The sequence below is a fragment of the Lissotriton vulgaris genome, chromosome 4_1, assembly GCF_964263255.1.
Source record: "Lissotriton vulgaris chromosome 4_1, aLisVul1.2, whole genome shotgun sequence".
NCBI classification, from domain to species: Eukaryota; Metazoa; Chordata; class Amphibia; order Caudata; family Salamandridae; genus Lissotriton; species Lissotriton vulgaris.
Window position 1 is genome coordinate 630252898 of NC_141691.1, and position 26900 is coordinate 630279797.

Consider the following 26900-nt stretch of genomic DNA (forward strand, 5'->3'; position numbering starts at 1 on the left):
GGGGACCTTTGGGACAAGGATACAGTTATACCGTTTCCACAACTACAACAGCAGTATCACCTCGGACCCACAGAAACATTCCGTTATGTCCAAATTAGACATGCACTATTGGGTGCGATTCCAGCAAATACTACTCTGCCAGAATCCTCCCCGCTAGAAGACAGGCTACTAACAGACTTCATGATCCAAAGCGCGACCTCACTCACGTACAAAAAACTGATCAATAATTTGAAGGACCCCACGCTGAAACTCAAAGAAAGGTGGGAGGAGGAAATTGGTGAGGTAGACGAAAATGAGTGGAATGAGGCGCTGGCCTCCCCGAAAGAGGCAGGAATCTCGAGCAGGTTCAGATTGGTCCAACTAAAAATTTTACACCGCATATACTACACCAGGACACTACTCCACAAGATACAGAGAGCGCCACATCCCTTTTGCTTGAGAGGCTGCGGGGAAGAGGGGACATTATTTCACACCCTATGGGACTGCCCACACATACGTGAATTCTGGATAAAGATAATGCGCACGATCTCACAGGCACTTAATATCTCCGTACTGCCGGAACCTCGCAAATGCCTCCTAAGCATATGGGACCCCAATGACCTAGGCCGATATGAACTGATCTGGGCTACACTGGCCATGGCAGTGGCCAAGCGCGATATAGCGCAAAGATGGGGCTCGCCAGACCTACCCACAGCGAATAGATGGGCTAAAGGCATGGACATCCTGATGATCACAGAGAGGGCAGTCTACACCCTACGCGCGGCACCGCGCAAGTGGAACAAGATATGGCTAGCGTGGAATGTATATAGGGGTGAGATCTGTGACCCACTGCCGGAAGGGGATGACCTCGGCTCGGAAGGGGAGGAGGAGTGAAAGAGTGGAATAGAGGGCCTACCAATCGCGGGATAAATGCACAAAAGGGCGGTGTCTTGACTAAGACTGTGTAACAGTGCAAGCACCAAGGTAATGGCTGCTGGAAGAGGCGACTGGAAGAATATCGGTAATGATGACACTGGTTGGGGGGGGGGGGGGAATGTTTATTTACTATGTAATGTTATAGAAATGTTCCTATTGACTGACAGGAAGAAGGTAATAATTAACCAGTGTACTACATAAGGCCACAATGTGCGAAAATGTACTTAAGAATGCTCATAGATACGTTACAACATGACACCGTGAAATTGTAAATGTAATTTTGATATGTGCCTAATACTCCTTCCTATCAATAAAGTTTAAAAAAAAAAAATAAAAAAAAAACAGCAGTGGGCCAAGATTGACTGCTGGTGATAACCGAATTCTGTGTGGATAGTAGCTTGAGAAGCCAATGGTGGGGCTGGCACTGACCGGCCTCGTGGGCCCAGGAAAACACTATACAAACTTGTGTAATGAGCCTCGGTGATCTGACCGTCGCTTAATTTTAAGTTCGGTGGTGGCATTATTACCTACTGGAACTATGGCTTATATGTTGGGCACAGTGGAGACACGAGCATAACCACCCCTCACTGACTAACATTACCAGGAAGGGTTTTCTTGTAAAGAGGAGGTGATCCCTCATGAGATGGTACAGCCTCAACCTGTTCTTGCCTCCCCCTCCTAGGGTACCTACATTCGAGGTGCTCAGCACGGGAGAAGACCGTTGATGCCATCACCTTACCTTAGTAGGGTGAGATTAGCATACCATGACGAAACTCACAGTTGTTTTTATATCACCCCCCTGTTCTTGTCATCCCTGTCTAGGTCCCACTAGGAAGTGGCAGGACCCCTTGCCTGCCCCCCAGTATCCTGTGGTAGGTAGAATCTTCACCAACCACAGCGTGTAGATAGTTACTCCTTATAGGTCTTGATGAATTGCACATAGCATGAAACATGTTGACCACTAAGTAGAGCATACTCTCCTGGATCATTGCACCAGTGAACATTCTCTCCTCACGTATTTTAATAAGGTAGATTACCACACTATTTAATTTACTCAGTGGATTATCTAACCTTTTTTAATTCACCATTCCTCTACGTCTACACCCACCCTAGGGCCCTCACACCCACAGCACCAACTGCAGGAACAAAAGATCTCTGATAAAGAGCCCCTCTATGGGTGCCCGTCAGGCATTGCACCACCGGCCTGACGAGGAGCAAACCCATATGATGAAGCATGACACCTAGCTTGCTGGGTGTGTGAGGGTTTTAGTTCCAAAAGTGAGGATTCCCCTCCCTTTCCTCCTTTGTTGGGGCCTTCACCCATTGCTTGGTTCATTCACTTTTTCACACTGAGGAACAGGGTATTCTTCATTGTTTACACTGTATCTGGGCTCATGTGCTGGACCCTGTTAAATATAGCCCTCCTTGTCCCTCTCTTTGTTTGCTGCCTCTTTACATGCAGCACTTTGCGTGAAAGGGGCGATCCATGGGTGTCACTGTGGGTGTTCCCACGCAACACCCATGGAACCAGACACATTTCCAGATTTACTAAAAACAGTAAATCTGGAAATGCGTATGAATGCTACGCTTCCACCAGGAGAGGCGTATGGAGGCGGAACTAGGAGAAATGTATTCATTTCTCCTCGTTTTTTCCCTCTTTCTATGTGTGCTGCATTCTGCAGCACACATAGAAAGAGGAAATCACCTCTGGTGATTGTTTATGTTCAGGAAGGTGTCCCTTCCTGCAAACAACCAATCATTTAAACAATGACGTTTTGCAAGTTCTATGTGAGAGAGATGCGGCATACTGTTGTAAATATGTTTCATCCCTGTGCTGCCAAACTAACGCAGCAAGGCGCAGCAAAATGACTTGCTGCACCGCGCTGCGTTAGTTTATTGTAAATCTGCCCCAAAGAGTTTTTCTGACCTAAATGTGACCTGTCATTATGTGCAGTGCAGTTGGACTCAAGCAGCAAATACATTTGCAGCTACTATGCAGATATGCCCCTTATTGACAGGGGTAGAGCTGAGTCCTTACACTCTGAGAAACTAGAGGTGTGTATTTTAGAAGCTGTCCTCAGGATTCAAAGATCCACCTCCCGTGGAAGGTGGCAGTGGTCGCCAACTGTCCAATGTCTATGGAATCTCAATGTCAAAATGTTGTCGTTATAATGCGTTACTATTTCATCACATGACATGCAAGATAGGCTGGTCCATTATAATAAACCCCGTATAGTGACCCTGCTCCAATGGGAACGGAACAGTACATCCCAAACTGCCATACAAGGTCTTCCTTGAACCAGAACACAACAAACGGAGGACCGGTTTCGCACAAGTTAGGGCTCATGAAACAGGTGTTGCTTGGGAGTAAACTGTGTCTCTCCAAGTTGCAATGATTTTCTTTCCCCAAATGCAGCATTTGGGGGTATGGGGCCAGAGGTAGTAAAAGTTTTGAAGTCACAAACTATTCACAGAATAGCAAAGGGAAATTAACCTTTTCGCAAATGGAAACAGCAAAAAACCTATTGCTATTCCCTAAATGTGAATCCTAATTGGTATGTACAAAGTATTCACAAAAAATAAATCGTTACAAGTTGAGCATTTTACATTCCAAAATTACCGTCAAGTGGGAGCAGGTGGTAATCAGTTGCATATATAAAAAGAGGAGATTTTTTTTTCTTTCACTATGGATGCTCTGTATGCTCCACACTAAAGAGAAACAAGTAGACAGGTACTGCTTTTCAGAGTTAGAGTAAATTTATTTCATCAGACTGAGGAGGAGATTATGACACATATGACTTGAGTAGCAAACTAATACTTTACCTTATTGATGAGTTTATTCCAGTGTTCTCTAAGAACACACACCAGAGTGAGTCTATACCCACACATGTATAAGTTATTTGCTGCCTTCACCTTCTAGTCTCAGCTATCAGAGTGTTGTGCCCATTCCAGGAGGGGTTTCACAGAGATCTCGTTCTAGGTTTTTTCAGTTTCCTAGATGCATGTTACTTACTAAGCACACAGTCATTGCTTTTACAAACACTCCGCAACAACTGCGGCAAACCCAGTTAGATATTTTTTGAGTCACAAATTTCCCACAGGAAATAGGTTGAGTGGACGGTACATGTTATTGTTGAAAAAAAAAACATACTTTTTTCAGGTAATACCAGAATACACATTTATTTAGACACGCTGAGGTAGTGTGTTGACCTATGGAGAACATCAGTCACCAGACTCCTCCTGGGACTGAAAGCACAGCCAGTATTTATATAAATCTCCATGGTCTGAGGTCATCGGGTTCCCTGTGAGATGAGGCCTGTATAAACAGAGTGTTTTATAGTGCGCTGATGAGTGACATAATTTAAGCAAGATGTCCATGCAATTAGCAACAGTTTCTGCTTCCCAAAATTTGATAGGAAAAAAAATGCTCAATAGTTCAGCCTTGTACAGTGAAGTATGGTAAGCAATGAATGAGGACAGCAAATGTCTCAAAGCAGAAATGGCTAGCTTTCATTCTTCCAGTGTCAAGACAGGACGAAAGGTGATATGCACAGATAGTCTTGGTAGAGGAGCACTAGTCAGGAAGTCGTAGGAGACACCCCTAAATCTGCACACATATATTCTCTCACATTAGCCACTGCCTTTTTTCCTTCCACTTCCTGTTCACTAAATACATGCTGTTCCTGCCCAAAGCACAGGGATCATGCAGAGTACTATGAAGAAACACACTTTTAGGGCCAACACAAACCCTTCATCTTCCCAGGAAAAGAAGGAATCCGTTTTGGCAGCACTTTTCTGCAACGAAAGTGGGGATAGATGTATCCCATTATCCAAAAGCCTGCGCTAACAGCCGACATCATAAGTTTACCTGCGATAGCTGCCGCTAAAAACATTGAAGAGGCTGACAGCGACAACTAACACTAATAATATGCAGAGTAGGAGTTCCCGTCCAAAAACTCATTATAACACCACTTTGCAATATTCTCAGCGACCAGCAAGATCGGCGATGGGGTCCCGAAACAGGCGATAAGGCGCATTAGCAGCAGGGACTTAAGACCTGCTTTTTTTAATTAGGACGAAAACCTACAGTATAAAGGGATCCCAGCCCAGAGCCACATCTGAAGAACAACAGATGCCATGGAGCCACTAATCATGCAGCTTCGAGACCCAAAAGGGCCACATCATCCACCGCCACCACCCAGAGGACCATTCCCACCCCCAGGACCACCCCCACCCGGACTGCCACAGAGGCAGCGCAGAACAAGACAGCGGACCTTCCGAAAATGAACCAGCCTCAGAGACTTAACGCCAGAGGATGTCATTGCCCACTACAGGCTCAAAAGGACAACCATCCTCTGCATCCTGACCCACATTGCCCACAGGCTGATGGTACCAACACAGCGGACAACCAACATCCCCCGCAGACAAAGCTGCTGGCTGTGCTGTGCTTGTTGGCCTCGTGTACCTTCCAACCAACAACTGTCAGAGTCGGAGGAGTCTCACAGCCAGCCTTATCAAAGTTCCTCACACCTGTCTTGCATGCCATCATCAGATTGATTCCCCAGCACCTTCACTTCCCTCACACTGCGCAGGAACAGCTGGAGACCAAGCAAGGCTTCTATGCCATAGCTGGCTTCCCATATGTGTTTGGGGCAATTGACTGCACACATGTCTTACTTGTGCCCCCTGCCAACACTGCACACAATTACAGCAACCGAAATCACACACATTCCATCAATGTGCAGGCAATAGTGGACCACTGGGGACTGTTCACCAATGTCGTCACCAACTTCCCAGGCAGTGTGCATGATTCCTACATCTTCCGACAGTCCATCATCAACCAGCACTTTCAGGATGGCACCTATGGAAATGCACTGCTCGTTGGTAAGTACCAACGTAACACACCACACACCTCAACTCCACGATCATACAACTCACAACTGTGGGAATGCACACGTAACAATATCACATATAACATGCCAACCAACATGCCCACCTACAAGACACGACAACACAAGTAACTGTGGTAACAGGGACCAGACATGTAGACAGACCATCCGCCAAGGCATAGCCCCTCAGCCACATAATTGCAGTATGTGGGGAGAGAGTGGTGGGAACCAAGAATGTGCGAAAGAGGCAATGGAACCATGAATAAGAATGTACACAATGCCAAGTGTGGCAGGGATGTGCTGGACAGTCTTGAATATGCAGGGCACAGACATGTCCATGTGGACATATACTCCTGGTGTTTGTAGTGTTGTAGACAGTGGACGCAACCATGTAATATCAGGCAGTGGGGAAGACCTTGGACATGTAGCTATGTCGCCACCCCTGTAAGCGTAAGCATAGTGGGCTGGGCCAGCGTACGCCAGTCCAGGGTAGGAGTGTGAATAAATAGCCTGGGGCTCTGGTTATGGTACAGTACTGGGCTGGCCACATAAATAACTATGGCATGTGTCTCTATTGTAGTGTCCTTAATTGACAATGTTGCAATGTAGCATGCACCCAGAGGGCGGGCTTGCCCGCATGGATAAATAAAGGAGCGCAATACCGCTCAGGGTCTTGGCTCATGCATGCCAACTGTTGTGTGTGTATCAAGTTCAAGTTTCAAAGCTTTATTCGACATTTGTCATAAAAGCATTCACCTAACCCTATTACAATAAATACTACAGATAAAATACTTTCTAAAATACATATTAAACATGACTAGTCGAATAAAATACATATTAAAATACAAAAACATTTCCACAATTCATATAAGATATTTTTCTTAAAAAATATAATAATTCATATGACGAAATGGGGCAATAGTAATAGACATAATTCATTATGGAGTGATTGACATTAGCGAACGAGTGCGGATTGACCATGCCCAAGCCAAAAATTTTGCTACACCAACCACAAACAGAGTGGAAGAATCGGATTCAAGTATCCTGAGGGCTACCGATTGGCTACGAGTGCCCATGTTTAGACACACTGGCTTTATCCATTTGCGTCTTGGACTCGAATACAGTGGGCAACAGAACAACAAATGGGATATGTGCTCGGTTTGCTCTTTACAAAGGTGACAATGTTCATCCCAAGCTGGGGACCAGTGTTTCTTAAAAGCATTCACTGGTAATGTACCTATGCGAAATTGGAAATATAGTTTTCTATCGTACGGTCGTTCAATTACGTCCCAAAATAGTTCGCATGAGGGGTACATTTTTATATCCAGAAAGCGATTTGTTAGTTTTGACCTGGATCCATTACAAACCATTGTAAAATACACCATTTCCCAATACAGTTCTTTTAACTTTGCCTTCGAGGGGAAAGTAGCCACATCATTAGTATCCCACAGATGTTCCAATTTCAAGTTTACAAGAAGTCCCCGAAGTTCCTTTAGCCATGGGATGCAATGAAAACAATCAAACTTGACAACATCCTTCAGGGCTGCAGCATAGTGGCTTAGTTCAGGGGTCACCATAAGACGTCTCCAGTATAAAAGAGGCCGTAGCCTTGCTATGTCCTCTATACTTTTTCTACCAAGATCCAATTTTAAAGGAGATATGGGTGTGCTTTGTGGGACCATTACAAGCCCTCTCAAAAATCTATTTTCTGCACGTCCCAGTTCTCCCAGATTTGAGAACCCCCATAGTTCGGATCCATATAAACAGGCCCCCAATACTTTCATGTTATAAATTTCAAGCACACAATTTACCGGCTTAGTTTGCGAGGCTCGATGTTTTAAAGCAATTGCGCCTGCTAGCTGTCTAAACTTCAGTACTGTTGTATTAATGTGCAATTTCCAATTCATATTTTCCTGTAGGATGATGCCTAAGTAGGAAAAAGAGTCCACCCTTTCTAAGGGAATACCTTTATATTTTATTACACCTTTGAAGGTGGACTGTTGATTAAGGCACATGAATTTAGTTTTAGTAGTATTCAATTCAAGGCCCCGACCATCACAAAATTCTCCAAAGGCATCAACCACTTTTTGGAGACCGCTAGGGGTGCGTGAAAGTAAGAGCGTGTCGTCCGCGAACATCAGAACGGGGACGCGGGAACCTGCTATAAATGGGGCGTCACTAGGGGTTTTCTGGAGATATTCAACAATGCCGTTTATGTAGATTGAAAATAGTGTCGGCGCTAGGACGCACCCTTGTCTCACCCCACGCTCTACTGGAAAGGGATCTGTTACTTCTCCTTGTTTGCCCCATCTGATTTTAGCGAAATTATTTTCATGGAGACGAACATGGAGAGTAAGGAGTTCCTGACTTAGGCCTGCTTCAGCCAGGGTTTGCCACAGTTTTTCTCTGGGAACCAGGTCGAAAGCTGCTTTTAAATCCACGAACACTGCATACAATGTCCCCTTCTTTAGTGTAACGTTTCTCCAGTAGATGGTTAAGAAGTGTAAGACTTGGTCTACGGTACTGGTTAAGGGGCGAAACCCTGCCTGGTATGATGAAAGTATGTTCTTTTCATCGATCCATTGCTGCAGTTTGTTTTGGACTAAGCGACCCATCAGTTTTTGGGCTGTGTCAATCAGACTAATGGGTCTATAGTTTTTAGCCAGAGTTTTATCACCTTTTTTTAATATAGGGATAATTTCAGCTCCCTTCCATGAAGCAGGAACCTCCCCTCCCATTGCCACAGCATTGGCCAACATTGTAAAGTAACTACACCATGAATTCCGGTCCGATAGAAATATGTCAGCCGGAATTCCATCCATGCCCGGCGCTTTTCCCCCTGCTACACAATCCAATACATTACTTACATCCTTTTCAACAAATATTGGATTTTTGAAATACACATGTGGAGGGGGTTGGTCATGTATGAAGGCTGGATTTCGGGCATACTGTGGTTGGAAGAACTCTATCCAGTCATTTTTCGCAACATGGTTCAAAGGCTGGGCAGCTATCCCGCCCTTCTCCCATTTTACTAAGGCCCAAAAACGTTTCGAGTCCTTGGCGGCACAGGCCTCCTTTAGTTCATGCCAGCAATCCTCATCCCAGCGTTTCTTGGCCTGTTTTTGGGTCTGTCTATAATGATTTATTGCCAACCTCACTGCTATTGCATTTCCAGTTCTCAATTCCCTACTTAGGTTATGTCGTGCTATCCTACAACTCTTGTCGTACCATCCTTGTCTATTTTGGTCTTTTTTCTTTTTATTGGGTACTGCAGTTTTAATAAAGAAACTTTGGATTTTACAGAATAACTTCTCATGGGCCTCCATCATATAGTGTTTGAAGTCAGACTTCCCACAGTGGGACTTAATCTTATTAACTTCATCCGCTATTAGTTGTTTTAGGGCCTCCAATTTGGATACATCTTCTAATAACATACTCCACTTCAGGTGGCGATAGTTGTTTGAGCACACAAATCTTGCGTCACCATTTCATTTTTGCTAGGGAGCTCCAAGACTTCTTGGTAGGAGTGAAGGGTCAGGCATAGGGGATTATGGTCACTTTCTATTTTATCTTTCACTACCATATCTACCAGTTTGCTCCAAGCCCTTACATCCAACAAGAAGTAGTCAATTCTGCTAGCTGCTCGGCCATTATCAAATGTATTTTTCCCTATTAGATCAGAGGGTGACCGTCCATTTACTGCTCTTAACCCTCTTGAAAGACAGAGACTCTTTAGCTGAATTGCCACTGTACTCCATTTCCTGATAGCAAGCACCTCCAGGTGAGGTATTCCCCATTTAGCATCCTCCTCTTCGGCCAGGGTCCTATCCTCTTCACCCAAGGGTTCGAAGGTGGTATTAAAATCCCCGCCTACTATTACATGAGGTGTTAGTGATAACATTTCGATGTGTTGCTCTAGAGTTGTTAGGACATCTGAGGATTTACTCCCCCCAACTCCCCTGGCATAGACATTAAACAGGGCAAGTTGTTGGCCATTTTCCCAAATGATATCGAGGGCTATGATGTCGTTGGAAGGTATGGACCTTTGTTTAATTGTGCAACTCAATGTCTGACGTATCCAAATTAACAGGCCCCCAGAGGGACGACCCACTCGATTTCTAATTGCAGGCATATGGAAATTCAGATACCCCTGCCGGAAGGTTGGGGTCAGTGACCAAGTTTCTTGCAGCATAATAATATCGTATTGATCAATGAAATCAACCCATTCCGGAGTATTTATCTTGTTTACTATGCCGGCTATATTCCAAGAGACAAGGGACAATGATAATGTCTCTTGTTGATGTTGCGTCTGGCCCTTCTCAGGAGCATTTGCAACATCTTCCATTTCTACATTTACTATTTCACCATCCCTCAATATTGAGATCCTATCGGTCACCTCTGTTGCTCTATTTGGACCCTCTATCTCTGTATTTGTGTCTTCAGAAGCGGGAGATTGGAATTCCCCAGGACCTATAGTCTGCTTTCCTGCTAGGTGCTCATTTAAGTTTCCTGTCCTTCCACACTTAAGGGGCAACTGTCTTTCAAGAGGGGCAGGATCACAGCTTGCGAGTCAGTCGCATTCGTTTAGGTCAGATAGGGCAGAATAATGATTTTCCAAGTTTAAGCCCCACTCACATGTGGCACCATTCCTAGCCCTTCTGTTTCCCACGACTGTCCACTTAGTTCTCAATATACTTGGTTTTGCTACAAGTCCTCTTCTACTATAGAAGAAGTCCAACGTTAGTGGTATAATTTCAGCTGTTCTGTGCTGAGGAGGAAAAATATTTCGCAAAACATCTGGTAATACTTCAAGGCCCTTGAAGTTTAAAACCACACAATCCCCTTGAAATTTCTTTATTTTAGTCCCTATCCACTTTACCCGTCTAGCTGTTAGCAGATCATCTGATAGCTTTTCTTTGCCCCAGGGAGATATATGCATATTATTACTCAGCCACTGCAGTGCCTTGTTTAGTAGCGAGTCTAGAGACTCGATCTGCCCTAACTTCAGAGGTGGAACATTAGCAAGCACTAAAATCAGTGGAGAGGCCTCTACAATTAGTTCGACAGGACTAGTTTCTGTGTTAAAGTCGACGGTTGGGGTGTTGCCTAAAATTTGCACAGGTTCTGTGGTTGGGGGGTTGTTGGGATTTTCACCAGGTCTGAAGCTAATTAGCTGAATTGGGGCTAGTATGTCATCTGCACCTTCATTCGTGTTCCCCCGTAGTATATCTCCTGTGTCTTGCTTTTCCTGAAGTTTATTTATTATTCGATTTGGCATTTCCCCCACACCATCATTTGTTTTATTCAGGAGGGTCTCTAATTTATTGACTTTATTAGTAAGATGGTCAATTTTGGATATAAGAGGTTTTATTAAGCCAGATATCTTAGACTCCAACATACCCATAAGCTTATTTGATATCATATCCTCCCAATCTATACTTCCATTCCCTTCCTCCCTTGTTCCTTCTACAGCCCTTCTATGTGTTCTTCTAGGAGGGGTTGCTGGTTTGTTCTTACTGGACCGCAATCCATCTCTTTTAGGAGGAGCCTTAGTGGTCCCTCTTTTAGCTCTTGGTGCGGGGACAGGAGTAGGAGGGGCATTACTCTCAGTATCCAACTCTACACCGTTACCAGAAATATTTAACTCTTCCACTGTTAATGAGTCGGCAATAGTATCGGGTTGTAGAGCAATAGTCATTGTTGTAGAACATTTGTCATTGAACAATCATTACTTTCCTCAATAAGGTCAATGGTGTTTGTATCATCACAGACAGATGGGGTTACACCTAGTGGTGCAGGTTGGGCACAAGGTGGAGAGTCCATAAGTCCCAATGAAGACCTCCGATCGCAATTAATTTTAGCCACCACCTGGACTAAATAATTGTCCATGGTATTGGCCGGAGTGACGGGGGTTTTCTGTCTCGACATGTTAACCAATCAAGCTCAATACAGCAACTAAATTGAGATGAAGCAGGAGTAATATACAAACTTATATGGAGCCCAAAGGTATATGTGTCACCTTACCACAGTCTCACTTGGGCACGGGGGGCCAAAGGGGGTGGCCCAGTCCAGTCTTGCACAGTCTAGAACGGGCTAAAACGGGCCCGCCCTTGGCCCGGGCTTTGCCCGGCGTCCCGCGAGACGGGGGTGACGTGCTATTTCAGCGCCTCCAGGCGCGCAGGTGGCGCGGCGTGCGCCGCTTGGGATTCTGGGTATTGAAGTTTTTTACCGCCTCAACCTAACTCCTCTCGGCTACCACCGTACTCCGAGATGGCAGGGGAGTCGGGCAGCGGGAGGCGGGAGGGCAAGCACCAGTATCCGGATGGCTCAACAGATCAAAACGGCGTCAGGACAGCAAGAGCGTTGTGCAATACAGAGGTTCCCCCCTCGACCGGGGTGACGCGCTATTTCAGCACCTCCAGGCGCGCAGGTGACGCGGCGTGCGCCGCTTGGGATTTTGGGTATTGAAGTTTTTTACCCCCTCAACCGCACTCCTCTCGGCTACCACCGTACTCCGAGATGGCAGGGGAGTCGGGCAGCGGGAGGCGGGAGGGCAAGCACCAGTATCCGGATGGCTCAACAGATCAAAACGGCGTCAGGACAGCAAGAGCGTTGTGCAATACAGAGGTTCCCCCCTCGACCGGGGTGACGCGCTATTTCAGCGCCTCCAGGCGCGCAGGTGACGCGGCGTGCGCCGCTTGGGATTCTGGGTATTGAAGTTTTTTACCCCCTCAACCGCACTCCTCTCGGCTACCACCGTACTCCGAGATGGCAGGGGAGTCGGGCAGCGGGAGGCGGGAGGGCAAGCACCAGTATCCGGATGGCTCAACAGATCAAAACGGCGTCAGGACAGCAAGAGCGTTGTGCAATACAGAGGTGTGTATCTTCATTGCCACAGAATAAGCCAAAGGCATGGCCTCAATCGCATTCTTGCAAGATCATAGACATGATACATCTGTGCGAATTAAAATGTTTTAATCACATTCGGTGGAGTGTTGAAGCTGGACCAGTACATGGCCATGCAAAACCCACTTCACATTGTTGTCTCGTGGAGGGCCAGCCAGAGTCCTTTAGGGATTGAAAAGGCCATCAGAAGAGGAACAGTTCAGTCCGCAGTCTGATTGCTGTGTCATAGGTAACCAAACCAAATATGGCAGTCCATGGCGAGGGCGAAGGTGAGTGTTTCAGAGTGTATCGGGGGACAGTGGAAGGTATTATTCCAGGGCATGATGCAGAGGGCAGAACCAAGCTGTAACAGGCCATATGGTAGGGATGAATGCTACTGCTTCCTCTTACCACAAAGACAGAATCAACCACATCATCCTCCTCTGATGTGTGATGTGCCTCACATGTGGGTCGTGGTGTTTTGTCTGCCGCACTGTGTGGCACTGACACATCAGGGGGAGGAGATGTGGATGGAGTAGTAGCAGGAGCATTAATCTGAGCGAGTCCTTGTGCCAGCAATGCCATGATGCGGATCTGTAGGGCATGGAAGATCCCAGCTACATCTCTCTGGTGTGCAGCCATTCTTTCCGCCTGCATCCGCCCCATGTTCTCAATGATCCTCTGCATGTGTCCCAACTCCTGGGTGACATCGCTGGAGCCACTCTGACTAGACAGTTGTTCTTGTCTCAGAGTCATGATTCCAGCAATGTCAGCCATGGCTTGTTGGAGAGCATGGAGTGGAATAAGGGTGTCCTTTAGGGACTGTAAGTGGTCCCTGATGGGACTTAGACACCCACAAATGGCCTCTAGTTTGCCTGCCATAAGGTCAAACCCACCAGCACCTGATCAGCCATCTTCTTCTGCACCTCTAACACATGGTGTTGGAATGCCATGTGTTGGTTGTGGGGTCCTGGGAGACAGCTGTGGTGGTGGGTGCTTCCTGCTGAGTGGTCTATGCAGGGGGTGAGGTCTCCTCGATGCCCTGCTCCTGGGGGTGGGGTGCTGAGGGTGTCCATGAGCTGTTTGAGATTGACGGTGTCGAGGGTGTGGATGTCCTCTTCATCATCAGTGAAGAGATGTACGGTCTGCTCTGCAGGAGGTGTTGATTCTCCCTCTGCAATGTAAAGGGGAGGTGCAATTTACCAGTGTGTTCCATGTATGTTCACACATTGGACAAGTTTACAAAAAGACTGCATGACAATGTACATTGTGACTGTTTGGGAGAAGATGCCTATTGATGCGGGACAGTGGATATGTCTACACCCTCAGGGATGTAAGGTTGTACTTGTAGATTATCTCACAGTTTCCTGCTATGCCAAATGTGATTGGCCAGTTTCTACACACAAGCGGAAGCAGTTGTGTCCTCTGTTCTGTTGTGAAAGTGTTGCAGTTTGTACCACATTGTTGTCAATGTTGATGTGCTCTGATTCTTATGTGTGTGTGCTGCATTGTCGGAGAGTCACCCCTGCAGCTCTGAATTTGCTGGCCCTTATCCCTTTCAGGTGGTGTGCCTTTCACTTTTGTGCTCATACAGTGCTGAGATGTTGCAGACCTGGGTAAATTGGGCTCTTAGTGGGAGTTGGGACTCTTGGGCATGGTTTGTCCACAGAAGTCTTGTTGACGTCAGGGGTTGTTTGGGCACGTGGATGTGTCAGGGTGTGACCTGCTCCTTTATGGATGTGGTCCACACTCAGCCACCTCAGTGTCGTGGCGTGTACCATGTCATGATGGTTAGACTGCAGCCATGCTAATTGTCATGCAGTGTCACTTACCATGTCATTTGAGGTCAGTTTCCACACTGATTTATGCAATTTTGGTTTAAAGCAGCCCATTATTTCTCTCAACCATCCCTGCTGACTCAGGCTGATAGGCTCAGTTCCTTTTCTGTTGTATGTGAAGGTCTTTGCAAAGGTCTTAGCAAATGTAACACTATAGTTGGGCAATGAAGTGAGCTCTAATATCACTGTTTATGGCTAATACCATGCCAAACCGAAGGATACAGTGTTGTGGCAATAATTGTATTACTGTCTTTGCACATGCTTTAATACAGGAGTTACAAATGAAAAACTACTGGGTATGGGCTCCCAAGCAGCAAGGCCAAGCCACAGCCTAATGTATCAAAAAACAAAGAACGCCAATGCTGCCCTTGGATAATTCTCACTACCTTGGCATCTCACAGTCGATTTAAACAAAAAGTGAGGAGATCAATGTCTCTTGAGTGAATCATCAATTTTATTGATTATATTTCTTCATTTAGAGTTTTTTTTAGTTTTTTTCTGAATCTCTTTTTTTCAGTTTGAAAAAACATATGACATACACAATATGGAACACATTATATACATTTAAAACACTCCCCAACCAACACTCTCACATACACTCAGTTGTGAATCACAAACAATCACAGTCAACCACTCACACACACTCTCTACAATACAAAAATCCCAACAGTTAGATACAGTTCAATATAAATCATATCTCCAATAGTGCCATAGACAATTTTTTCGGCCTATTTTAAATTTTTGTAAGCAATTAAACAATTCTTTCAAATTCTTAGGGCATCATGCAATACAGGGTCTACGCGTTTCGAACTCCTCCTATTTTTCGAGTTCTCATCAGGACCACACTGTAAAAATGAAAATGGGGGGAGATCTAGATTAGATTCTAATTTGCGGCCATATCTCAAAGCTTACAAGTGGCTCAACACCCGTCTTCTACCTCTTACCTTTATAACAGTGTATCTCAATCACTCAATCGTGTACATCTTGGTACCCGGCGCGGGACCACCTAAACAACAGTAACATGACAGAGCTCAGCCGAGCTATTCAAGGGGGTTCTATTCTCCACTACATTGTTCCACACTCACATAATCTCACTCACCGGTGTATCTTGTTTGGTGTATCGCCTCTCTGTAAATGAATAGGGAATTTTTGTTATGCACTAAAAGCTTGTTTGTATTAATAGCTTAGTGCTGTTACCAATAAACACTCTTACCTCAATTAGATCTGGTGTTGGCGGAGGATAGTGTAGAATGAATTGATTTGCCTCCTGTAATAATAAAGGATCCTATTACTACTGTCTGTTTCACGTCATTACAAAAATGTCCGGACTTGGTATAGCTTATCACCTTACCTTACGTATAAGGAGTCGTTCATTGGAACCGGAGTAAATCATTTTGTGTTGTCCTAAAATGACAAAAACGGAGTATCCCAGGTTATTTTGTGTCTGCTCAAAAGTAAATCCCAAAGGGTGTCTTTTCGCATTGAAGCCATCGGGAGTTTTACCGTTAGTCAAAACTTAGTTTTCCGTGCTCCGGCTCGAGGGGGTCCGTACGTTCTCCTGTGTTCGCGCAGTTTGATCTGTCTACTCGATGTTTTTATCCTGCTTCCGGGTTGCGCCATCTTAGAGTGGGGTTGTCTGTTTATTTCTACACCAGAATCCTGCTCAATATAGATGAGCATTGTGTTACTTTTTGGATAACAAACTTAACAGAACTCTTATATTGGACGAGAAGTGGTGTGTATCATAAGATTAGTTATGCGTAGTGTGTGGTGGGGTCGCCATCTTGGAATGGGTATCAAGGTATGGTTATCTCTAAGTTTACTTGAATCCCATTTTTCTTTGATGATCTTATCAAGATTCGCCTGATTTTTCGCTTTCAAATTTTCTAACTCTTGTTGTAAGATGTGTATGTTAGCATGTTGTTCAAGTGAAGCCTTCTGCAGCTGTTGCTCCTTTTGCTTAATCTCCTGTAATGAATTCCTCTCTGTTTCCTTCCTAATCTTACTTCTCTTAATCATTATAGTGGTAAATAGACCCCTTAAGTAGGTCTTGAAAGCTTCCCACACTATTTGTTCTGGAGCAGTGGCCTTGTTAAACATAAAATATTCCTCCATTTGTCTCCTCAGATCTCCCCTGGTTTCCTCCTGTTGTAGTATCGATCTGTCTAATGTCCACCTTCTGGCCTTGGCATTGGCATTCTTTGTTTTTTGATACATTAGGCTGTGGCTTGGCCTTGCTGCTTGGGAGCCCATACCCAGTAGTTTTTCATTTGTATCTATAGCAGGCGTTGGCCTGTGTGGTAGCCTTTAGTGAAAACCCTTTTCACTCAGTGCTATTTCAATTGGAATCCTCAAAGGAGGATCAAAACTTTGTCTTGCGTCGGTGTAAGGAACTATATCGTTTTGTGTGAAAGGAATTGTATGAATCAAGTGACCATATAAAATATGTCAGAAGATCAGACCTTTGCTTACAGCGAAGACCATATCAAGAAATTACTAGCGGATCCACCGCTCTTCGCCTCGGCCGCATTGAGTACAACAGCACAAAATCAGAACGAGACAGATAAACTACTCAGACTTCGAAAAAAACAGATCCGGACGGATTTACATGGGCATTTCTTGCTTCAACATCTTAGGGCAGGCACTATACCAGGAGGATTACAAATAAAAAACATACCTGTGATTTTCACAGAGGACCCGATTTATAAAAAGGGTTACAGTTATATTGAAACAAAATGCAGTAGGGACCTGATGGTCCTAACAATAGAAACTGCACAAAGACTGTCAAAAACCCAATTGGAGGAAATTGAAGCCCTGACAACAAGTATTACTACAAACCAGCAAATAACGGACGCAAAATCATTGTTAGAAAAGGTGGACAAAGAAATTTGTGAGTTCAAGGATTATACTGTTAACCAAAAGACTAATCAATACGAAAAGGATCAAAAATTCTTTAACTTGGAAAAGGTGGGGGCGTGGCCAAGATGGCGGGGTGAGCGGACGCTTCCTCCCGTAGCTCCTCCGGCCCAGCTCAGCTCGAGCCCCGATTCCTGCGCTTCTCTCCCCCCGCGGCTGCATTGCGGGCGAGAGAACTGTGCCGGAGTTCTTGGGGCACATTTTGATACCACTTTGACTCCTGTTGCCCCGGGGGAAGTGCCCGGAAAGCTTGTTCAACGATCGGTCCGAGGAGTGGAGCCTGGATCGGCCCGAGGAGAAGAGCCTGGAGGCGGAGCGTGTTGCGGCGCTGTCCGCGCGCCTCGGCCGGGCCGAGTGCTGAAAGCTGGTGATCCCGAGGGAGCGGACTCGACGGACTCCGCGGAGTGCGGAGGCTGCCTGGCTGGCGCCCTTGTGGCCAGAGTCATCGCTGGACGACTGACCCCAGACCTGCGTTGGCGATCTACCCCCTTGCCATGGATGTCGGTGTGTGACGCCATGCGGACCCCGAGCCTGGAGGCGGGGGACGGCGTAGTTTGACCGGCAACCGATCTGAGTGTACTAACCGATGCAACCGGGGGACACTGGTTTTGCACCTTTCCGACCCATGGCGGTTCGAGGGTCGCCCACAGACTTGCTGGCCTAGGCTGCCCTCCCGGGTTCCGCCCTTCCGCCATCTTGTCGCTGAGAGACTGGTACTGGCGACCCTCGCCCCCGCCCTTGTCATACGGGCGCCTCAGTCCATCCTGGCGCCTACGCCTATGCCATCCTCCCTGGAAGTACACGGCTGAAGGAATCCGACCTAGACCCTGATCACCGCCCTGACTGGCTCGATGGTTGTCTCGCCCTGGCCTGTGCCGCCATTTTGTCGCCTGTAACGCATCACCCTTGTCTTCGGCGAGGCCTTCACATCTGCTGCCCACGAGCGGCCGGCTCTAAGCTTTACCCACCGCGGAGGCCAAGATGACTGGGAGAGGAGGCGCGAGACGGGGGGATCGCACTCTGCCGGACATGCTCAGCAGGGCCCAGCAACTGCGAGACAGGACGCAGCCGTCCCCGGGGTCCTCCCGGGCCTCGGCGGACGCCACCGGAGGCGAACCACCAGTCACGAGGTCCTTCATGGAGGACTTATTCAGCTCCCTCAAGGAGGAATTCCAGACTCTCAAGACCGAGGTGGCCGGAGAGGTCCGTGAAGTGCGTAGAGAAATCGAGGGCCTAGGCGAGCGGGTCGACACAGTGGAAACGGCGGCCCAGCGTCGCGATGAGGAGATAGTTCATCTCCAGCAGGACGTTCTCCGCCTACGGGAGCAGTGTGTCGAGCTCCAGGCCCACTCTGAGGACCTCGAGAACAGGTCCAGGCGGAATAATATCCGGGTGCGGGGCGTCCCGTCCGCGGATGAGGGTGCGGACCTGGTGGCCTATCTGCAGGACCTGTTCCGAGACATCTTGGGAGAAGGAGCAGACTTCCCGATCCGCATCGACAGAGCGCACAGAGTGGGCCGCCAGCGCCAGTCATCGGCACCCCCACCTGATATCCTGGCATTCCTGCCGGATTTCCCCCTAAAGGAGCGCATTATGACGGAGGCCCGCAGGAAGCAGCCAATATCTTTCCGAGAACGACCCGTGGCGCTCTATCAAGATCTGTCCGCCATCACGCTGCAGAAGCGCAGGTCTTTCCGCATCGCTACGGACTTTCTGCGGGAGCATGAGACGGCCTACTCTTGGGGTCACCCCTTCCGTCTTATCTTTCGATGGAATGGGGTGCTACACCAGCTGCGCTCCTTACAGGATGTCTGTGGGGTACTGGGACTCACGGCTACAGAGGAAGAAGGGGCGACGCCCGCATGGAGGCGCCCCGAGCGATGGGGCCGACGGAGATCGAGGAGGCGCCAATCGTCGGCGACGGCGAGTCGCCCTGACTCCCCCACCATCAGGGCGGATATGGCGGAGGCCCTGAGGACTGCGGCCAGGAACTTGCCTGAATCTAATGGCGTGGCCCAGACGGCCTAACTTCACTCCGGGGGGAGAGACTCTTAGCCTCTACGATGCTGGGTTGGGGCTGGGGGTTGGGGGGAGAGGTTGGAGGTGAGTGGCTGGACGTCCACTTGACTGTTTTCTACGGACTCGCCCGCTTGGGCTAGACTGAGACAATGGGGTGTTTTTTCTTGTTTTTGGTTTTGGCTGGTTGCCATGGGTTGGTTTTGGGGGGGTTCAGGAGTTGGTTTGGTGTTGGGGGGGTCCCGTCCGATGTTGTCCGAGCACATGCGAGGCCGCCTCTGGCCTTCCCCGCGCCCCTGCCCCGCGCGCCCCCTCCACTGATCCCTCGCTTGCTACATAGCGCTTTGCTTCCCTGGGAGCGATGCCGTCCTTGAAAGTAGTGACCCTTAATGTTAAGGGTCTGAATAACCCTGTGAAGCGTAGGGCGATCCTTTCCCTGCTAGAGGGTTCGCAGGCAGACATATGCCTCCTGCAGGAAACCCATTTACTCTCTAAAGATTGCCATAGGTTGCGCTCTGCCAAGTTTCCCACGCAACTCTTTTCCTCGGCAGCGACTAAGACTGCGGGGGGTAGCCATTCTTCTGGCCAGCTCCTTTAGGGGCGAGGTGTTGTATAAACATGCCGAGCAGAAGGGGAGGCTCCTAGTGTATCGCATGCGGCTGGGAGGTGTTGCCTTCACGGTTGGCTCCGTGTACAGCCCGAATGACCACCAGGATTGTTTCCTGGAATCTGTGTTGGTGGACGTCACTGCCTCGCCCGATCGCCATGTTATCTTGGGGGGAGACCTGAATATGGTCTTCGACTCCGCCTTGGATAGGTCTGCCCAGCGCTTTCCGCAGACGGGGGAGCTTTCTAGAGCGGTGCAGGACCAGATTGCAGAGTTGGATCTGCATGACCTCTGGCGCACTATGCACCCCACCGATAGGGACTATTCATATTTCTCCCACGCACATCATACTTATTCGCGGTTGGACTACCTCTTGGTGAGCGGACCGCTTCGCTCGGCCGCCACGGCGGCAGACATCGGAGTCTTGTCCCTGTCCGACCATGCACCGGTTTCCGGAGTATTTGCTTGGCCGGCGGCCCCCCCCTCCAGAGGGATGTGGCGGCTTCGGGACACGCTTCTCCATAAGAAGTCGGTGGTGAAGCGAGTGGGGGAGGTCATTCAGGAGTACCTGACCCACAATAACAACTCCGACACGTCCCTAGCAACGCAATGGGCGGCCTTGAAAGCGGTCGTCAGAGGGGAGTTTATCTCCATTTCCTCGGCGGAGAACAGGGAGCGGCAACGTAAGAGGGATGAACTGACGGCGCAAGTCAGGGAACTTGAACAGGTTCACCGCCGGACGGGGGCTCCTCGAGTTTGGAGGCAGCTGAAGGCGGCGAGGAAACTCCTCTCTGCGCTGGACCTGGACCGGGCGGAATATGCGGCGTTGCGCCTGAGGCATGCCTTTTACACCGGTGGGGACAGATGCGGTAAGCTCCTGGCCCACCGGCTCAGGGCTGCGCAGCAACGCAACGTAGTAAAGGAGCTAGTAGGCGCAGATGGGGTCCCGGTTTCCGGTGACGCGGAGGTGGCGGATTCCTTCCGTGCCTTTTACGAGGCGCTGTACGCTGCAGAGTCCTCCCCACCGGGAGAGGCTGAGGCCTATCTGGAGTCAGTGACCCCCCCGGCCTTGGATCCCGCCCAGGCGGACCACCTGGAGAGGGACATTCATGTGGAGGAAGTTATCTCCGCTATTGCACGGTTGAAGCACGGCAAGGCCCCGGGCCCGGATGGCTATACGGCCTTGTTCTACAAGACCTTCTGTCCCACTGTCGCGCCTATCCTGGCTCGCTTATTCAATTCCTTCTCTGAACCGGGGGCCATCCCACCGGACCTTCTCTCGGCGACTGTGTCGGTTATTCCGAAACCGGGGAAGGATCGGACTCTGTGCGGCTCATATCGGCCCATCTCGCTTCTAAATGTGGACCTCAAGCTTTACACGGGGATCTTAGCGGCCAGACTGGGACTGCACCTACCGGGCCTGGTGGAGGCGGACCAGGCTGGTTTTGTACCCGGTAGGCAGATGGTCGACAACACCAAGAGGGTGACGCACGTGCTAGAAAAGGCCTCACGCGTCCCGGGGGAGCGGATGCTGCTGTCGGTCGACGCGGAGAAGGCCTTTGATAGGGTTCATTGGCCGTACCTCGAGCTGGTTCTCGGGAAACTGGGGATCGGCGAGAAGTTCCGCACCATGGTCTTTAATTGTTATAGGAGGCCGTCAGCATCGGTGCGTGTCAACGGACACAGCTCCAGCAGCTTTGCCATTGAGCGCGGCACGAGACAGGGCTGCCCCCTTTCACCGCTCTTGTTTGCCCTCTATATGGAGCCGTTTGCCCAGAGGATTCGCGATAATCCGGACGCTATTGGGGTGAAGATGGGTCAATACACTCATACTGTTAGCTTATACGCGGACGATGTCCTGCTGACCCTGGATGACCCCAAGTGGTCGCTCCCTGCCTGTGTCCAAGAATTGAACGCCTTTGCCCACGTGGTGGGCTTCAAAATGAATATGTCTAAATCGGCCGCCCTGGATGTGTCACTCTCTATCGACACCAGGCGGGACCTCCAGCGTCTCTTCCCTCTGCAATGGTCCTCCTCCACGGTGCCTTACCTGGGGATTTTGCTTGCACCTTCGCTGCCTGAAATGGTCGCAGCTAACTATTCCTCCCTGGGCGAAAAGATCAAAGAGGAACTCGGCCGATGGAGCAAGGGCCTGCTCTCGTGGCTGGGCCGTATCGCAGCGGTGAAGATGACGATACTGCCTCAGATCCTGTATCTTTTTCGCGCTCTACCTCTCCAGCCCCCTGCAGGTTGGATACGGCAGGCGCAGGCTGACATCTCCCGCTTTGTGTGGCAGGGCCGTAAGCCTTGGATGAAACGGGTTCTCTCCACGCTTGCCCCGGAGGCGGGGGGTCTCGGTGTTCCGGACCTCCGGAAGTACTTTCAGGCGGCGCAGCTCCGATACTTGGTGGAGTGGAGCCGGTGGGAGTCGGACAAGCACTGGCTCTTTCAGGACCAGGCAGTGGCGGGCCGTACCCTCCAGGAAGTCCCGTTCCTGCGGCGCACTCATCGCCCGCCTAATCTCTACGCCTCCTTTGTCACCCGGGTTCCGCTGCGAGTGTGGGATGCGGTATGTGAGCTTCACGAGCTAACCACTTTTCCATCACCGTTCACACCCATTGCTGGCAATCCGGACTTCACTCCGGGTCTGGAACCGGGAGCCTTTTCCCACTGGGTGAGCGCGGGATGTAGGGCACTTTTTCAGATCTACGGGCCGGAGGGTGTGCTCCCTTTCCAGCAGCTCCGACAGGAGTTTGGCCTGACGGAGGGGGACAGACTGCGTTATATGCAGGTCCGCCACTGGGCTCTTCAACCCCCAGTGCGCGATGTCGCTGCCCGTTCGATCACGCCCTATGAGCGGTGGCTGGTAACCCGGACCTCGGATGCCAAGCTTATTACCGACTTATATAAGTTTCTCCAGCCCCCGCCGTTTCATTACCATAACCCAGGGAGGGAGCGCTGGCACAGGGAATTGGGCAGAACCTTGAGCCATAAGGAGTGGGACAGGATCGCGTATCGGGCGAGGCACTCTGCGTACCACACTGGGCTGACGGAGACCTTTACTAAGGTGTCCACCTACTGGTATTACACCCCGGAGAGGCTCTACGAAATGCACAAAATCAGCGATAAGGGTTGCTGGCGCGGCTGCGGACAGGAGGGTACTCTAACGCACATTCTCTGGGCGTGCCCGGTACTGTCGGCCTATTGGAAGGAGGTCTTGGATGAGGTAGATAGGCATTTTGAGATCGAACTCCCGCGCTTCCCGGCGTATGTCTTGCTAGGCCTCCCCAATGACTTGATGTACCCGCTGAAGTCCCGCAGGGGTAGACAGATTGCGATTGCGCTAGGCTCAGCGGTTCAAAACATCCTCGTACTTTGGCGCACCCCCACTGCCCCCTCTATCACTGGCTGGCTACACAGGCTTTGGCAGGTGCTGGGTATGGAGAAGATGTCGCTTACAGTAGCTGGGAATGTAGACCAGTTTGAAGAGCTTTGGCACCCCTTTTTAGCACTACTGTCCACGGAATTCCGCGAGCTCACATGTCCACGGTACCTACGACTCCTTCGGCTGACGCCGCCGGCGGCTCCAGCGGAATGAGAGAGGTGGGATCTGGGGTTTGGGGATGGGGGGGGGGCGGGGTTACATACTTCTAATGTTGACCTTCGGACGGGGATGTTGGGGTGTTGTTTTCTTCCCTTTTTTTTCCTTTGCATTTCTTCTTTCTATTTTTTCCGGGGTAGGGGGGCTTGGGGGGATGGTGTATTTTTCACTGGGTTGCGGGACGCTACTCAAGCTCAGCTTTGATTGGGGGGTGGGGGACTACTGGAGGGTCATTCGCACTACCTTATTGCCTTATGACTTATGCCTTGTACCCCTCCGGGGCTGCCTACCTCCCTACTTTTCTTCAGAATCGATGCAACGTCTAGCTTTTTGTACTGTATGTTAACTTGACCTCCTATTCCCTTCCCCATGTCTTTTTGTGCTTTAATAAAATGCTTTAAACCTAACTTGGAAAAGGTGTATCCCTACCTCCAACCTGACTTCTACACTCGTCCAGAATCTCGGAAATATTTACAGGACTATTCAGGTCGATCAACGAACAAATTCATTACATTCTCTGAGACCTCTTCATCAGGAAGTAGTAACGAGGGTGAAAACTCAGACCCTCGAGGAAATAATAGCCGAAGGGGCTCATTCCGACAAAACCAACAAGGGTCTAATAATAATTTTTTAGGAAGAGGACAGTCGAAGCCAAGGGGCAAAGTGAGATTCAACCAACCTTGGGAGATGTCAACTCGACGTCAAAATTACAAGAATTAACACCATCCTTGATATTCAACCTCTCTAATAAAATCCTCACCAAAGAAGAAGAGAGCATTCTTCAAAAAGGACTGACATTCGTCCCCACGAAAAGAACAGATTTTGTTAAATTAAAAACTGAAATGATTGAGTTCTTTCGGAAAATCAGATTGAAGACTTTTTTCTCAGACAACCCTTTAGTGCAAGGGACGGAAACCACTGGATTAAGAAATAAATCCACATTTTGCCCGCCCAATTACAAAATACCCAAAGAAGTCATAACTTTTGAGAGAACGATTCTGTCCACAATCACTGAAATGGAGAAAAAGAAAAAATTGATAAAATATAATAGCACAAAACCTGAATCCAATGCTCTAGCCAATTTGAAGAAGGATACATCTGTAATTATCAAGCAAGCAGATAAGGGTGGATCGATTGTGGTTTGGGATCGTCAGTTATACACACAGGAGGTTTAAAAACAATTAAGCGATACCAACTGCTATAGAAAGATAAATAAAGACCCCACATCTGATTTGAAAAATTTACTACACTCAATGATTGACGAAGCATCACAACTAGGCTTTCTGGGTAAAAAGGAAACTGAATATTTAAAGATCAAACATCCAAGAATCCCTTTATTTTACATCTTACCCAAGGTGCATAAAAATGAAAAAACCCCACCCGGACGTCCAATCGTCTCAGGTTGTCAGTCACTAATGGAGCCAATTTCCAAGTTTGTGGATTTTTTCCTGAAACCGTTTTTACCGAGCGTCAAATCATACATCAGGGACACCACGGATTTCATTAATAAACTGAGTGATATTGAATTTGACAGGAACAACCATTACATGGTAACGATGGACATAACATCATTATACACTCAAATCCCGCAAGATGAAGGATTGGAAATTCTAAGACAAACACTTGAGAGTAGAGAAAAACCACAGAAGATCCCAACAGAATTCATCATCCAAATGGCTGAATTCGCATTAAAAAGAAATTATTTCAACTTCGAAGGAGACTTCTATTTTCAAATAGGAGGTGTAGCCATGGGCTGCCCCTTCGCTCCGGAGTTGGCTATTCTTTATATGTCTGCCTACGAAGAGAAATTTATCTACAACAAGAATCCCTTTGCCCAATGGATAAATAATTGGAATTGTTTCATAGACGATGTCTTCTTTGTATGGACTGGTCCCGAACAAGAGCTTATTAATTTCCACAATTGGTTGAACAACAAAACACAAGAAATCAAATTCACCTTGAATTATTCTAAAAATAAAATGCAATTTTTAGATGTGGAAATATATCCATCAGAAGAAGGAGGCCTGATAACGACCTTATACAGGAAGGACACTGATCGTAACAGATCTTTACATTTTTCAAGCAACCATCCGCGCAGCTTAAAGGAAAATCTCCTTTACGGGCAATTTCTACGGATTCGTAGAAATTGCCAAAACAAAGATGAGTTCACCAAACATGCCAACAAATTAACATCTAACTTGATGGAACGTGGATACCCAAAAAAACTATTAAAAAGAAGCATGAATAGAGCGTGGTGGACACCACGAGAATGTCTCCTAGAAAAAAAGACCAAACAAGAAAGGGACCGAATGGTACTGGTGAGTACATATTGCCCTAATTCTAACATGTTAAAAAAAGCAATCAAGAATAATTGGCACCTGATAAAAAACCTGAATGATGAACTCTCTAAAGTCCCCTTATTTGCATTTCGTAAAGAAGCTAGCATTGCAAACAAATTGATAAGAGCATCTATGCCTGCTAAAGAAGACGTTACTTTGCGAACCATGATTGGCCTACCACCAATCCAAGGCCATCATAAATGCGGCCAGTGTAACTGTTGTGCAACTACGGAAGAAGGGGTCATTTTCAAACATAAGACAACCACGTGGAGACATGAAATATTCACAAATTGTAAATCACGTTACGTCATTTATGGAATAAAATGTCCATGTGACTTACTCTATGTAGGAAAAACCAATCAGGAGATTAAAATGCGGATCCAACAACACAAATCAAGAATAAAACGAAAGGTACCGAATGCACCTTTGGTACAACATTGGATGGCAAAAAACCATGTGGAAACTGATCTACACTGGACTGTGATTACAAAGGTCGAACAAGACAGGAGAGGAGGAGACCTTGAAGCCAAGTTATCAAGCTACGAGGCAATGATGATTGTAAAATTCAACTCAGCGATGGAAGGATTAAATGAAATCTCTGAGATATATAAACTTTCGTAGAAACAAAAACTCCGAAGAAATTGAGCAGGAAGATGTCAGGTTAATAATGAGAGATAACCATACCTTGATACCCATTCCAAGATGGCGACCCCACCACACACTATGCATAACTAATCTTATGATACACATCACTTCTCGTCCAATATAAGAGTTCTGTTAAGTTTGTTATCCAAAAAGTAACACAATGCTCATCTATATTGAGCAGGATTCTGGTGTGGAAATAAACAGACAACCCCACTATAAGATGGCGCAACCCGGAAGCAGGATAAAAAC